The 15,000-nt window shown below is 45.5% G+C and overlaps 1 protein-coding gene across 3 annotated transcripts in view; it reads right to left on the bottom strand.

The window, feature by feature from the left end:
• The window catches only part of LOC139383498 (synaptosomal-associated protein 25-B-like), a 68,544-nt gene that overhangs the window by 52,620 nt on the left and 924 nt on the right, over positions 1-15,000 (bottom strand). The window lies entirely within an intron of this gene.

The raw sequence follows: 15,000 nt of genomic DNA, 5'->3' as shown, positions 1-15,000 counted from the left end.
GCCATAGTGGCGAAATAATTACACTATAGTAATTAAACACTGGAGTGATAGATTAATGTGCAAAATATGAATGTGCAAGTACAGATACTGGGGTGCAAAGTAGCAAAACAAAATTAAATAAAAAATATGAGGAAGTTGGATGGGCTGTTTACAGATGGGCTATGTACAGGTGCAGTGATCTGTGAGCTGCTCTGACAGCTGGTGCTTAAAGTTAGTGAGGGAGATATGGGTCTCCAGTTTCAGTGATTTTTGCAATTCGTTCCAGTCATTGGCAGCAGAGAACTGGAAGGAAAGGCAGCCAAAGGAGGAATTTGCTTTGGGGGTGACCAGTGAAATGTACTTGCTGGAGCATGTGCTACGGGTGGGTGCTGCTATGGTGACCGGTGAGCTGAGATAAGGTGGGGCTTTACCTAGCAGAGGCTTGTAGACGATCTGAAGCCAGCGGGTTTGGCGACGAGCATGAAGCGAGGGCCAGCAAACGAGAGCATACAGGTCGCAGTGGTGGGTAGTATATGGGGCTTTGGTGACAAAATGGATGGCACTGTGATAGACTGCATCACATTTGCTGAGTAGAGTGTTGGAGGCTATTTTGTAAATGACATCGGCGAAGTCAAGGATCGGCAGGATAGTCAGTTTTACGAGGGTATGTTTGGCGGCATGAGTGAAGGATGCTTTGTTGCGAAATAGGAAGCTTATTCTAGATTTAATTTTGGATTGGAGATGCTTAATGTGAGTCTGGAAGGAGAGTTTACAGTCTAACCAGACACCTAGGTATTTGTAGTTGCCCACATATTCTAAGTCAGAACCGTCCAGAGTAGTGATGCTGGACGGGCGGGCAGGTGCGGGCAGCGATTGGTTGAAGAGCATGCATTTAGTTTTACTTACATTTAAGAGCAGTTCGAGGCAACGGAAGGAGAGTTGTATGGCTTTGAAGCTCGTCTGGAGGTCAGTTAACACAATGTCCAAAGAAGGGTCAGAAGTATACCGAATGGTGTCGTCTGCGTATAGGTGGATCAGAGAATCACCAGCAGCATGAGCGACTTCATTGATGTATACAGAGAAAAGAGTCGGCCCGAGAATTGAACCCTGTGGCACCCCCATAGAGACTGCCAGAGGTCCGGACAACAGACCCTCCGATTTGAAACATTGAACTCTGTCTGAGAAGTAGGTGGTGAACCAGGCGAGGCAGTCATTTCAGATACCAAGGCTGTTGAGTCTGCCGATAAGAATGTGGTGATTGACAGAGTCGAAAGCCTTGGCCAGGTCGATGAATACAGCTGCACAGAATTGTCTATTATCGATGGCGGTTAGGATATCGTTTAGGACCTTGAGCGTGGCTGAGGTGCACCCATGACCAGCTCGGAAACCAGATTGCATAGCGGAGAAGGTACGGTGGGATTCGAAATGGTCTGTGATCTGTTTGTTAACTTGGCTTTCGAAGACCTTAGAAAGGCAGGGTAGGATAGATATAGGTCTATAGCAGTTTGGGTCTAGTGTCTCCCCTTTGAAGAGGGGGATGACTGCGGAAACTTTCCAACCTTTGGGGATCTCAGACGATACGAAAGAGAGGTTGAACAGGCTAGCAATAGGGGTTGCAACAATTTCGGCTGATCATTTTAGAATGAGAGGGCCCAGATTGTCTAACCCTGCTGATTTGTAGGGGTCCAGACTTTGCAGCTCTTTCAGAACATCAGAAATCTGGATTTGGGTGAAGGAGAAATGGGGAGGCCTGGGCAAGTTGCTGTGGGGGGTACAGGGGTGTTAACCAGGGTAGGGGTGGCCAGGTGGAAAGCATGGCCAGCCGTAGAAAAATGCTTATTGAAATTCTCAATTATTGTGGATTTATCGGTGGTGAAAGTGTTTCCAAGCCTCAGCGCAGTGAGCAGCTGGGAGGAGGTTCTCTTACTCCCCATGGACTTTACAGTGTCCCAGAACTTTTTGGAGTTTGTGCTGCAGGATGCACATTTCTGTTTGAAAAAGCTTGCCTTTGCTTTCCTAACTGCCTGTGTATATAAGATTGTGAGGAAAGCACTTTTAATGAAAAACCAGGCATCTTCTACTGACAGAATTAGGTCAACATCCTTCCAGGATACCCGGGCCAGGTCGATTAGGATTGCCTGCTCGCTGAAGTGTTTTAGGGAGCACTTGACAGTGATGAGGGGTGGTCGATTGACCGCAGACCCATTACGGATGCAAGCAATGAGGCAGTGATCGCTGAGATCCTGGTTGAAGACAGCAGAGGTGTATTTTGGAGGGCAGGTTGGTTAGGATGATATCTATGAGGGTGCCTGTGTTTACAGATTTGGGATTGTACCTGTTAGGTTCATTGATCATTTGTGTGAGATTGAGGGCATCAAGCTTAGATTGTAGGATGGCCGGGGTGTCAAGCATGTCCCAGTTTAGGTCACCTAACAGCACGAGTTCTGAAGATAGATGAGGGCAATCAATTCACATATGGTGTCCAGGGCACAGATGGGGGCAGAAGGTGGTCTATAGCAAGTGGAACAGTGAGAGACTTGTTTCTGGAAAGGTGGATTTTTAAAAGTAGAAGCTCAAATTGTTTTGGCAGACCTGGATAATCCGCCCCCTTTGGCAGTTCTTTCTTTTAGGAAAATGTTATAGTTAGGGATAGAAATTTCAGGGTTTTTGGTGGCCTTCCTATGCCAGGATTCAGACACAGCTAGGACATCCGGGTTGGTAGAGTGTGCTAAAGCAGTGACTAAAACAAACTTAGGGAGGAGGCTTCTAATGTTAATATGCATGAAACCAAGGCTTTTACAGCTACGGAAGTCAACACATGAGAGGGCCTGGGGAATGGGAGTGGAGCTAGGCACTGCAGGGATCAACCTCTACATCACCAGAGGAGCAGAGGAGGAGTAGGATAAAGGTACGGCTAAGGGCTATATGAACTGGTCGTTTAGTACTTTCGGGACAGAGAGTAAAAGGAGCAGGTTTCTGGGCGCGGTAGAATAGATTCAATGCATAAGGTACAGACAAATGTATGGTAGGATGTAAATACAGTTGAGGTAAACCTAGGCATTGAGTGACGATGAGAAAGGTATTGTCTCTAGAGACATCAATTAAACCAGGTGAGGTCACATGTGTGGAGGGTGAAACAAGAGGTAGCCGAGGCATATTGAGCAAGGGCTGGAGGCTCTACAGTGAAATAAGAAAATAATCACTAACCAAAACAGTAATGGACAAGGCATATTGACATTAGGGAGAGACGTGCGTAGCCGAGTGATTATAGGGTCCAATGAGTAGCTGGACGGGCTGGAGACACGGCGATTCAGACAGCTAGAGGACCGGGGCTAGCAGGCTAGCAGAAGGGCCTTAGAGGGACATCGCGACGGAAGAAGTCAGTTGTTGTAGCCTCCTCATGCGGTTAAGTCGGCAGACCAGTCGTGATGGATCAGCAGGTGTCCGTGTAGTAAAAGGATCCAGGCCAATTGGAACAATAGGAATAGTACCCAAGAAATTGACTGGTGGGCCACTACAGCTAACAGTCCGGTGTGCTCTAGATAGCTAGCGGGCTGCGGCTAGCAGGCTAGCAGGCTGGCAGATGGGCATTCAGGGGACGTCGCAACGAAGGAGCCAGATGAAAAACCCCCTCGGGCGGATTACGTCAGTAGACCAGTCGTGATAGATCGGCGGGGCTCCGTATCGGCAATAAAAGGGGTCCAGGCCAATTGGCGAAATAGGTATTGTAGCCCAAGGAGTGGCTGATGGTCCTCTTCAGCTAGCCGGGAGATGGGCTTAGCATAGGCTAGCTCCAGGCTAATTGGTGCTTGCTTCGGGACAGGGACATTAGCCAGGAGAAGCGAATCGTATAGCAGCTAGCTGCAGTGATCCAGGTGAAGAGGTTCAGAGCTTGCAGTAGGAATCCTGTGATATGGAGAAAAAGGAGTCCGATAAGCTCTGGGTTGTACAGACTGGCAGCAGTTGTCCTGGCTAAAGGTTAGTTGATGACCGCTAGCAGTGGCTAGCTGACTACTAGCTAGTAGTTAGTTAGCTGGCTAGCTTCTGTTGGGGGTTCCGGTTCTGAGGTTAAGAAAATAGCAGATTCATACCACATTGGGTGAGGCGGGTTGCAGTACAGTATGTTGAAGTTGGGGTTAAGAAAAATATTTTTTAAATATATGCGAAGAAAACATATATACAAAGATATATATAAAGACACGGGACACAACAAGAAGAAGACAAAATACGTCTGACTGCAATGTCATCTTGTATTACGTCCAGTAGATATGGGAGTTTATCAAAATTGGGTTTGTTTTCAAATTCTTTGTGGATCTGTGTAATCTGAGGGAAATTTGTGTCTCTAATATGGTCATACATTTGGCAGGAGGTTAGGAAGTGCAGCTCAGTTTCCACCTCATTTTGTGGGCAGTGTGCACATAGTCTGTCTTCTCTTGAGAGCCAGGTCTGCCTATAGCGGTCTTTATCAATAGCAAGGCTATGCTCACTGTGTCTGTACATAGTCAAAGTTTTCCTTAAGTTTGGGTCAGTCACAGTGGTCAGGTATTCTGCCACTGTGTACTCTGTGTTTAGGGCCAAATAGCATTTTAGGTTGCTCAGTTTTTTTGTTAATTCATTACCATGCACCTAGCGTGTGTGTGTGTGTGTGTGTGTGTGTGTGTGTGTGTGTGTGTGTGTGTGTGTGTGTGTGTGTGTGTGTGTGTGTGTGTGTGTGTGTGTGTGTGTGTGTGTGCATGTGCGTGCGTGTGTGTGAGTACATGTTTGAGAATTCATGAATTAAGTAATTAATGAAAGTGTGCTTTCATGTTAAATTGGCAATTGGCAACACATTCCTTACTGGATTAATTGACACATAAACAAACACGAATCTTCAGTAATAATTCCTCCGGTGTTCTGTGCAGTACGCACCGCATAAAGAATTTAAAATAATTCCATACATAATAGTGAATAAGGTTATCCAAGTAATAATAATAAACCTAGAGCAGAAATAACAACACTAGAGCTGTAATAATAACCCTATAACAGCTGTAATAATAACCCCAAAGCAGTAATAATAACCCTATACCAGTTGTAATAATAACCCTAGCGCAGTAATAACAACACTAGAGCAGTAATAATAACCCTAGAGCGGTAATAATAACCCTAGAGCTGTAATAATAACCCTAGAACTGTAATAATAACCCTAGAGCAGTAATAACAACACTAGAGCAGAAATAACAACACTAGAGCAGTAATAATAACCATATAACAGCTGTAATAATAACCCTAGAGCAGAAATAATAATAACCATAGAGCAGTAATAATAACCCTAGAGCAGTAATAATAACCCTATATCAGCTGTAATAATAACCCTAGAGCAGAAATAATAATAACCTTAGAGCAGTAATAATAACCCTATAACAGCTGTAATAATAACCCTATAACAGCTGTAATAACAACACTAGAGCAGTAATAACAACACTAGAGCAGTAATAACAACACTAGAGCAGTAATAATAACCCTATAACAGCTGTAATAATAACCCTAGAGCAGAAATAATAATAACACTAGAGCAGTAATAATAACCCTATAACAGCTGTAATAATAACCCTTGAGCAGTAATAACAACACTAGAGCAACAATAATAATAACCCCGGAGCAGCAATATTAATAACCCCGGAGCAGCAATAATAATAACCCTAGAGCAGTAATAACAACACTAGAGCAACAATAATAATAACCCCGGAGCAGCAATAATAATAACCCCGGAGCAGCAATAATAATAACCCTAGAGCAGTAATAATAACCCTATAACAGCTGTAATAATAACCCTAGAGCAGAAATAACAACACTAGAGCAGTAATAACAACACTAGAGCAACAATAATAATAACCCCGGAGCAGCAATAATACCCCCGGAGCAGTAATGATAACCCGAGAGCAATAATAGTAACCCTAGAGCGGCAATAATAGCCCCGGAGCAGCAATAATAACCCGAGAGCAATAATAGTAACCGTAGAGCGGCAATAATAGCCCCGGAGCAGTAATAATAACCCCGGAGAAGTAATAATAACCCTAGAGCTATAATAATAACCATAGAGCGGTAATAACCTGAGAGGTGCAGTAATAACCCTAGAGCAGCAGTAATAACCCTGGAGCAGCAGTAATAACCCTAGAGCAGCAGTAATAACCACAGAGCAGCAGTAATAACCCTAGCACAGCAGTAATAACCCCAGAGCAGCAGTAATAACCCTAGAGCAGCAGTAATAACCATAGAGCAGCAGTAATAACCATAGAGCAGCAGTAATAACCCCAGAGCAGCAGTAATAACCCCCAGAGCAGCAGTAATAACCCTAGAGCAGCAGTAATAACCCCTAGAGCAGCAGTAATAACCCCCAGAGCAGCAGTAATAACCCCTAGAGCAGCAGTAATAACCCCAAAGCTGCAGTAATAACAGTAATAGATACAGGAAAACGGAATGTGTTTGAACCCGGTCCGGCAAACAGTGAAGATTCAAATGTGAGACAGGCCTACACAATATCTATATACATATGTTTCCCTTGCTATGTATCTGGAGCTAAATATTTTTTATCATTTATTAATTATATATATATATATTTTTTTTATTCCACGCTTTATAAAAAAATACACATTGCGTGTGTGTGTGTGTGTGTGTGTGTTTGTGTTTGTGTTTGTGTTTGTGTGTGTGTGTGTTTGTGTTTGTGTGTTTAGGCACGTTTGTCATTATTAGCCTCATTACAGGTGTACATTACCATGCACAGTTGAGAATGTGTCTGTTTGTGCATCACCATTTTACCTGAAACCCTGACAGTGCATCTCTACACAAGTGACACATAACACAACACGACACTACAAACAACACAAAGCAACACCACACACACACTGCTAGTGCTAACACACTGCCAGTGCTAACACACTGCCAGTGCTAACACACTGCTAGTGCTAACACACTGCTAGTGCTAACACACTGCTAGTGCAGTATACCACGGGTATGACAAAACATTTATTTTTACTGCTCTTATTACGTTGATAACCAGTTTATGATAACAATAAGGTACCTCGTGGTTTGTGATGTATGGCCGATATACCACGTCTAAGGGCTGTCTCCAGGCATTCCACGTTGTGTCGTGCTTATGAACATCCCCCTCGCCGTGGTATATTGGCCATATACCACACCCCTTTGTGCATTATTGCGCAAATATAATTTGCCTTCAAGCATGTGCTTCACAAATAATCAATTGACCACGGTGACACGAGACGCTACTGTCTTGTTCACCGACTAAATACAGTCATTAAAATACGATGTCAAAATGGACAGATCTCATTTCCTCATTATATAACTTTCAAAGAGCGAGGCCTGTGTGTGTGTGTGTGTGTGTGTGTGTGTGTGTGTGTGTGTGTGTGTGTGTGTGTGTGTGTGTGTGTGTGTGTGTGTGTGTGTGTGTGTGTGTGTGTGTGTGTGTGTGTGTGTGTGTGTGTGTGTGTGTGTGTGTGTGTCTGTGTTTCTCTGTGTGTGTGTGTGTGTGTGTGTGTGTGTGTGTGTGTGTGTCTGTGTGTGTAGTGGTAAGGCCTGTGATGTCAATGCAGTATTCAGGATATTCAAAGCAATCATCTTTCCCAGAGAGGATTACGGGACTAAAGCCAGTGTCCCATTCAGAGAGGATAAAGCCCACAATATTAATCTAGTGGAGTAGGCCTGTTCACAGCCCCTCCCCCACCCACCCCTCTTCTCTAACCCCAACCCCCCCTCCCTCATCCTCCCTCACCCCCCTCACCCCCCTCATCCCCCCCTCCCACCCACCTCATACGTGCCCTTTGCTATATATCTGGAGCTAAATATTTTTCTGAATTTAGTTACAGGTTGTCTTTCTCCCCTCACCCCCCCCCCCCATCCCCATCTCCACCTTCTTCCCCCTCTCCCCTCATCCCCCCTCCCTCTTCCCCTCTCCTTCCCCTCTCCCTCATCCCTCATCCCCCCTCTCCCCTCTCCCCTCTCCCCCCTTTCCCCCCTCTTTACCCTCATCCCTCATCCCCCCTCTCCCCTCTCCCCTCTCCCCCCTCTCCCCCCTCTTTACCCTCATCCCTCATCCCCCCTCTCCCCTCATCCCTCATCCCCCCTATCCCCTCTCCCCTCATCCCTCATCCCCCCTCTCCCCTCATCCCCCCTCTCCCCTCTCCCCCCTCTTTCCCCTCTCCCTCATCCCCCATCTCCCCTCTCTCCCCTCTCCCCTCTCCCCCCTCTTTCCCCTCTCCCTCATCCCCCATCTCCCCTCTCTCCCCTCTCTCCCCTCTCCCCTCTCCCCTCTCCCCCCAGGCAACGCACCAATCACATACACTTGCATAACACACAGTCCCTCTTTCGCTTTCTCTCTCTCTCTTTATCTTCTACGCTTTATCTCTCTCTTCACCCCCAACCCCGTCACTCGATGTTTCTCTCCCCAACGATGGAAGTACACGCACACATAAACACAAACTACCTCACGCACGCACAAACACACACAAACAAACTCATACACAAACACACACAAACACACAAAAACACACAGAAACTACCTCACGCACAAACACACAAACACACACAAACAAACTCATACACAAACACACACAAACACACACAAACACACACAAACAAACTCATACACAAACACACACAAACTACCTCACGCACAAACACACAAACACACACAAACAAACTCACACACAAACACACACAAACTACCTCACGCACAAACACACAAACACACACAAACACACACACACAAACACACACAAACAAACTCATACACAAACACACACAAACACACACAAACTACCTCACGCACAAACACACAAACACACACAAACAAACTCATACACAAACACACACAAACACACACAAACACACACAAACAAACTCACACACAAACACACACAAACAAACTCATACACAAACACACACAAACACACACAAACACACACAAACAAACTCACACACAAACACACACAAACAAACTCATACACAAACACACACAAACACACACATACACCCTCACGCACGCACACACAGACATACACCCTCACGCACGCACACACAGACATACACCCTCACGCACACACAGACATACACCCTCACGCACACACACACAGACATACACCCTCACGCACACACAGACATACACCCTCACGCACACACAGACATACACCCTCACGCACGCACACACAGACATACACCCTCACGCACACACAGACATACACCCTCATGCACACACAGACATACATGCTCAGACCTTTATCTCCCTCCCTCACACATGAATACATACAGCCTGACACATGCCAAGCCATTAGCCAGTATGCTAATGTTATGTTGTTAATACCCATCCTCCACAGAACTCTATGTTAATACCCATCCTCCACAGAGCTCTATGTTAATACCCATCCTCCACAGAGCTCTATGTTGTTAATACCCATCCTCCACAGAGCTCTATGTTGTTAATACCCATCCTCCACAGAGCTCTATGTTGTTAATACCCATCCTCCACAGAGCTCTATGTTGTTAATACCCATCCTCCACAGAGCTCTATGTTGTTAATACCCATCCTCCACAAAAAAATCAGACAGAGCACACTTTCATATTTGTGGATGTGTATATAATCTCACCTATTTCTTACTGATTAAAACAGCCTACAGAGCATTCAAATTCAAATCTGGACCTCAAAGCCAGTTCCACTGCTTTTTTAAGAGTGTATAGAGACATGAACAGTACAGTAGTACAGATAGATATAATCCCGCTGACTCTGGTATACTGTCAGTGGTCATGCAGGAAGTCAACAACATCTCTCTCTTCTCTCTTCTACAATACAAGTGCTCCCGAGCAGAGCAGTGGTCTGAGGCACTTCATCTCAGTGCTAGAGGCATCACTACAGACCCTGGTTCGATCCCGGGCTGTATCACAACCGACCGTGATCGAGAGTTCCATAGGGTGGCGCACAATTGGTCCAGCGTCGTCCGGGTTAGGGGAGGGTCTGGACGGGGTAGACCTTCATTGTAAAATAAGAATTTGTTCTTATTAACTGACTTGCCTAGTTAAGTAAAGGTTAAATATATATATTTTTTTAACTACAATAAATCATGAATGACTCTTCCCCCTGAACTACACCCCCACAGACATGATCAAGATATTACATAATTTTTCTTGCACTTACATTCACGCTTGTCTGTTTTCTTACTACCCCAGGTGGAGAGGTTGGGCAACAACAACTCTACCATGCTGACTCTCAACAGGGTGCTCAGCACCCTCCCGTACGACTGTGGGCCACTCAAACACCATCATCAAGTTTGCTGACAACACAACGGTGGTAGGCCTGATCACCAACAGTGATGAGACAGCCCTACAGGGAGGAGGTCAGATACCTGGCAGTGTGGTGCCAAGACAACAACCTCTACCTCAACATCAGTAAGACCAAGGAGCTGATGGTGGACTACAGGAAGTAGGGGAGCGGTGCACATCCCCATCGACGGGGCCGCAGTGGAGCGGGCCAAGAGCTTCTAGTTCCTCTGTGTCCACATCACTTAGGACTTACCATGGTCCCCAACACAGTCATAAAGAAGGCACGGGACCTCTTCTCCCTCAGGAGGCTGAAACAATTTGGCCCCTCGGATCCTAAGGAACTTTTACGGCTGCACCATCGAGAGCCTGACTGGTTGTCTGGTATGGAAACTGCACCGCCCTTGACCGGAAGGCCCTACAGAGGGTGGTGTGGACGGCCCAGCTCTTCACTGGGGGTGAGCTCCCATCCATCCAGGCCATATATGCCAAGCAATGTTTGAGAAAGGTCTAAAAAATGACCAAAGGCTCCAGCCACCCAAAACATGGATTGTTCTCCATGCTCCCGTTAGGCAGGCGGTACCGGTGCATCAACGTACAGACCAACAGAGACCTAAACAGCTTCTATCTCCTGGCCATAAGACCGTTAAATGGCGAAGACCACTGCTCTCCCTCTCCCACAGACTAGCCAGACTGACTCTTTGTACATCCACAGGACACTACCCACTCAGACACACATACCCTCACTGTCACCCTCACTCACGCCAAACACACACGCATACACACTCACTCACACACTCATTACTGACGCCACACACTCACACATACCCTCACACACACACTCATTACTGAAGCCCCTCACTCACACACTCATTACTGACGCCACACACTCACACACACCCTCACACACACACTCATTAGTGACGCCACACACTCACAGAAACTCTCGCTCACACACTCATTAGTGACACCACACACTCACACATACCCTCACCCACACACTCATTAGTGACGCCACACACTCACAGAAACTCTCACTCACACACTCATTAGTGACACCACACACTCACAGACACCCGCACACACACCCTCACACGTACCCTGCTGCTAAAATGATTATTGATTAGACGTATTACTACCACTATGCTGTTGTTCATTGATTATTGATTTCTATTACCATTAGTTTCTAGCAATTTATCCTGCTACTGGTCACTATTACTGTTGTTTACATGTTGTCACGTTCGTCGTATACATAATGAGCGGACCAAGGCGCAGCGTGAGTAGAGTTCCACGTATATTTATTAAAGTGAACCTTCAAAACAACAAAGAATAAATGACTGTGCAGTTCGTAGAGCAACATAGCACCGAACCAAAATGAAACAATATCCCACAACGCAGGTGGGAAAAGGACCACTCTAAGTATGATCCCCCAATTAGAGGCAACGATCATCAGCTGCCTCCAATTGGGAACCATACTCACACCAACATAGAAATACAAGACCAGAACAACCCCTATTCACGCTCTGACCTATTGCACCATAGAGAACCCCAAGGGCTCTCTATGGTCAGGGTGTGTCACATGTATATATTACCACTAGTATATTACCACCAGTATTTATATAGTCCTGCTACTGGTCAATATTATTGCTGTTTACATGTATATATTATCACTAGTATATTACCACCAGTATTTATATAGTCCTGCTACTGGTCACTATTATTGCTGTTTACATGTATATATTATCACTAGTATATTACCACCAGTATTTATATAGTCCTGCTACCAGTCACTTTTCATCCCTGTTTACATGTATATATTACTACTAGTATATTACCACCAGTATTTATATAGTCCTATTCTGTATATCCACCTATCACGCCTATACTCACACTCTTGTACAGACACACACACACACACTCACACCCACACCCACACACTTAGAATTAGATAGACACACTTACACTAACACCCACACACTTAGAATTAGATACACACACTCACACTAACAATCTTACAATGAAGAATGTTTCTCCCCCAAATGGTTAGGGGGTTTGGGATTTAGGGACAGTAAAGCTGATCCTAGATCAGTACAAGGGCATATTTTACACTGAGCTAGCCTAAACGCCACCACTTTGGAACCCCCCCCCCCATTCTGTGCGTTAGTGAGTGATCCTCACAGCCTAACTCAGCCACTAGGTCACCACCTGTTGTTATGTTCTGTTCTCACCCTGCTTGACCAAACCCAGGCTCCATAAGCCGCATTAAGGCCATGGACAACAAGGAATGTGCCAACTCTCCACCTGTAAATACACACTCGTGAACAACTTCAACATACTGTCATTTAACCTACACACCATCTCAGAAAGATGTCTGTGTGGCAGACCTTCCCTGCTTCCCATTAAAACTGGAGCAGAGATAATCTAGTGCTCCTGTCTCATTATCCTGAGTTAGAACAATGAATGGGAGAGATCAGTGTGGTTAAACCAGACTGAATACGAAGTGAATCAACTGTGAAATCAGTTTGGATGTCAAGCTGCTGGAGTTCTACCTACAAACTGTATCTCAGGAAGAGGTCAGGGGTCATGCTGAAACGTCAGTCAGTCTGCCAGTCCCTGCTAGACTCTGCTTCCATTAAAACTAGGCCTATAGTGCAAAGCAAAGATAATCAAGTGCCTCAGCATCATCATCCCAATGAATGGATGTGACCCGGGTGAGTCTGAGGCTTTCTACGAGCAGCTTTCCTTCCCCATTGTTTGTGTGACTGAGTTGAAGAGTGCAGGCTTCCTCTTCATAGGACAAAACCCTGGGTAATAACATAGAATCCTGCGTATTCAAGCAACAGCACTATACAGGCCTATCGTAGGCCACACAGTCACTGATTTTAGAAACAAACACATTTTGATCTCCCTACCTACATATCCCGTATACTACCTACCGCCGCTGTGCCCTTGAGCAAGTCACTTTGATCCAGGGGCACTGCTCGGCAACAGTTGATCTCAGCCTGTGATGTGTGTGTTGCGTGTCAGGCTGGGTACTATGACAACAATAAATAAAGAATATCTGTGTAATTGGACTAATAAAGCAAATGTTGTACTGTATTCTACCTGGTTGTGGATAGCTCAAACTGAGCAGGTTGTCTTCTCTGACACACATATACAGAAATACATTGGACTCCCAGGGTTAATGCTCTGGGCCTTTTGGCTCAATGTAAACAATTAAGACGTGTGAAGGATATCCCCTTGGCAGTGGGAGACGGCACAGGGAACCTGGCAACCTTCCAGCTCCTCTTCCACTGGGGTTTCCGATGACATATTCTGTATTAGATAGGCTATATCATCATCACTTCCTGTCCCTGTGTTGGTGGACCAAAGTATATCATCATCACTTCCTGTCCCTGTGTTGGCGAACCAAACTATATCATCATCAGTTCCTGTCCCTCTGTTGGTGGACCAAACTATATCATCATCACTTCCTGTCCCTGTCTTGGTGGACCAAACTATATCATCATCACTTCCTGTCCCCATGTTGGCGGACTAAACTATATCATCATCACTCAATGTCCCTGTGTTGGCGGACCAAACTATATCATCATCACTTCCTGTCTCTGTGTTGGTGGACCAAACTATATTATCATCACTTCCTGTCCCTGTGTTGGTGGACCAAACTATATCATCATCACTATCTGTCCCTGTCTTGGTGGACCAAACTATATCATCATCACTTCCTGTCCCTGTGTTGGCAGACCAAACTATATCATCATCATCACTTCCTGTCCCTGTGTTGGCGGACCAAACTATATCATCATCACTTCCTGTCCCTGTCTTGGTGGACCAAACTGTATCATCATCACTTCCTGTCCCTGTGTTGGTGGACTAAACTATATCATCATCACTTCCTGTCCCTGTGTTGGCCGACCAAACTATATCATCATCACTTCCTGTGCCTGTGTTGGCGGACCAAACTATATCATCATCACTTCCTGTCCCTGTGTTGGCGGACAAAACTATATCATCATCACTTCCTGTCAATGTGTTGGCGGACTAAACTATATCACTTCCTGTTCCTGTGTTGGCGGACAAAACTATATCATCATCAGTTCCTGTCCCTGTGTTGGCAGACCGAACTATATCATCATCACTTCCTGTTCCTGTGTTGGCGGACAAAACTATATCATCATCAGTTCCTGTCCCTGTGTTGGCAGACCGAACTATATCATCATCACGTCCTATCCCTGTGTTCGCGGACCGAACTATATCATCATCACTCCATGTCCCTGTGTTGGCGGACTAAACTATATCATCATCACTTCCTGTTCCTGTGTTGGTGGACCAAACTATATCATCATCACTTCCTGTCACTGTGTTGGCGTACTAAACTATATCACTTCCTGTCCCTGTGTTGGTGGACCAAACTATATCATCATCACTTCCTGTCCCTGTGTTGGCGGACCAAACGATATCATCATCACTTCCTGTCACTGTGTTGGCGGACTAAACTATATCACTTCCTGTCCTTGTGTTGGCGGACCAAACTATATCATCATCACTCCATGTCCCTGTGTTGGCGGACCAAACTATATCATCATCACTTCCTGTTAATGGGTGGAGGCTGTCCTCTTTGAACCTTATAAAGATACACATGTTCTCGTCCAGCGACATGAGTGACCTTCTGGCAGCATGCGTGGGTGGACTAGGTGCAAATGTCATATAACTCATGTA

Source organism: Oncorhynchus clarkii, chromosome 25, assembly GCF_045791955.1.
Source record: "Oncorhynchus clarkii lewisi isolate Uvic-CL-2024 chromosome 25, UVic_Ocla_1.0, whole genome shotgun sequence".
Lineage (NCBI taxonomy): Eukaryota > Metazoa > Chordata > Actinopteri > Salmoniformes > Salmonidae > Oncorhynchus > Oncorhynchus clarkii.
Note: the sequence above shows the minus strand (reverse complement) of the source record. Positions and strands in the feature narration are given on the sequence as shown.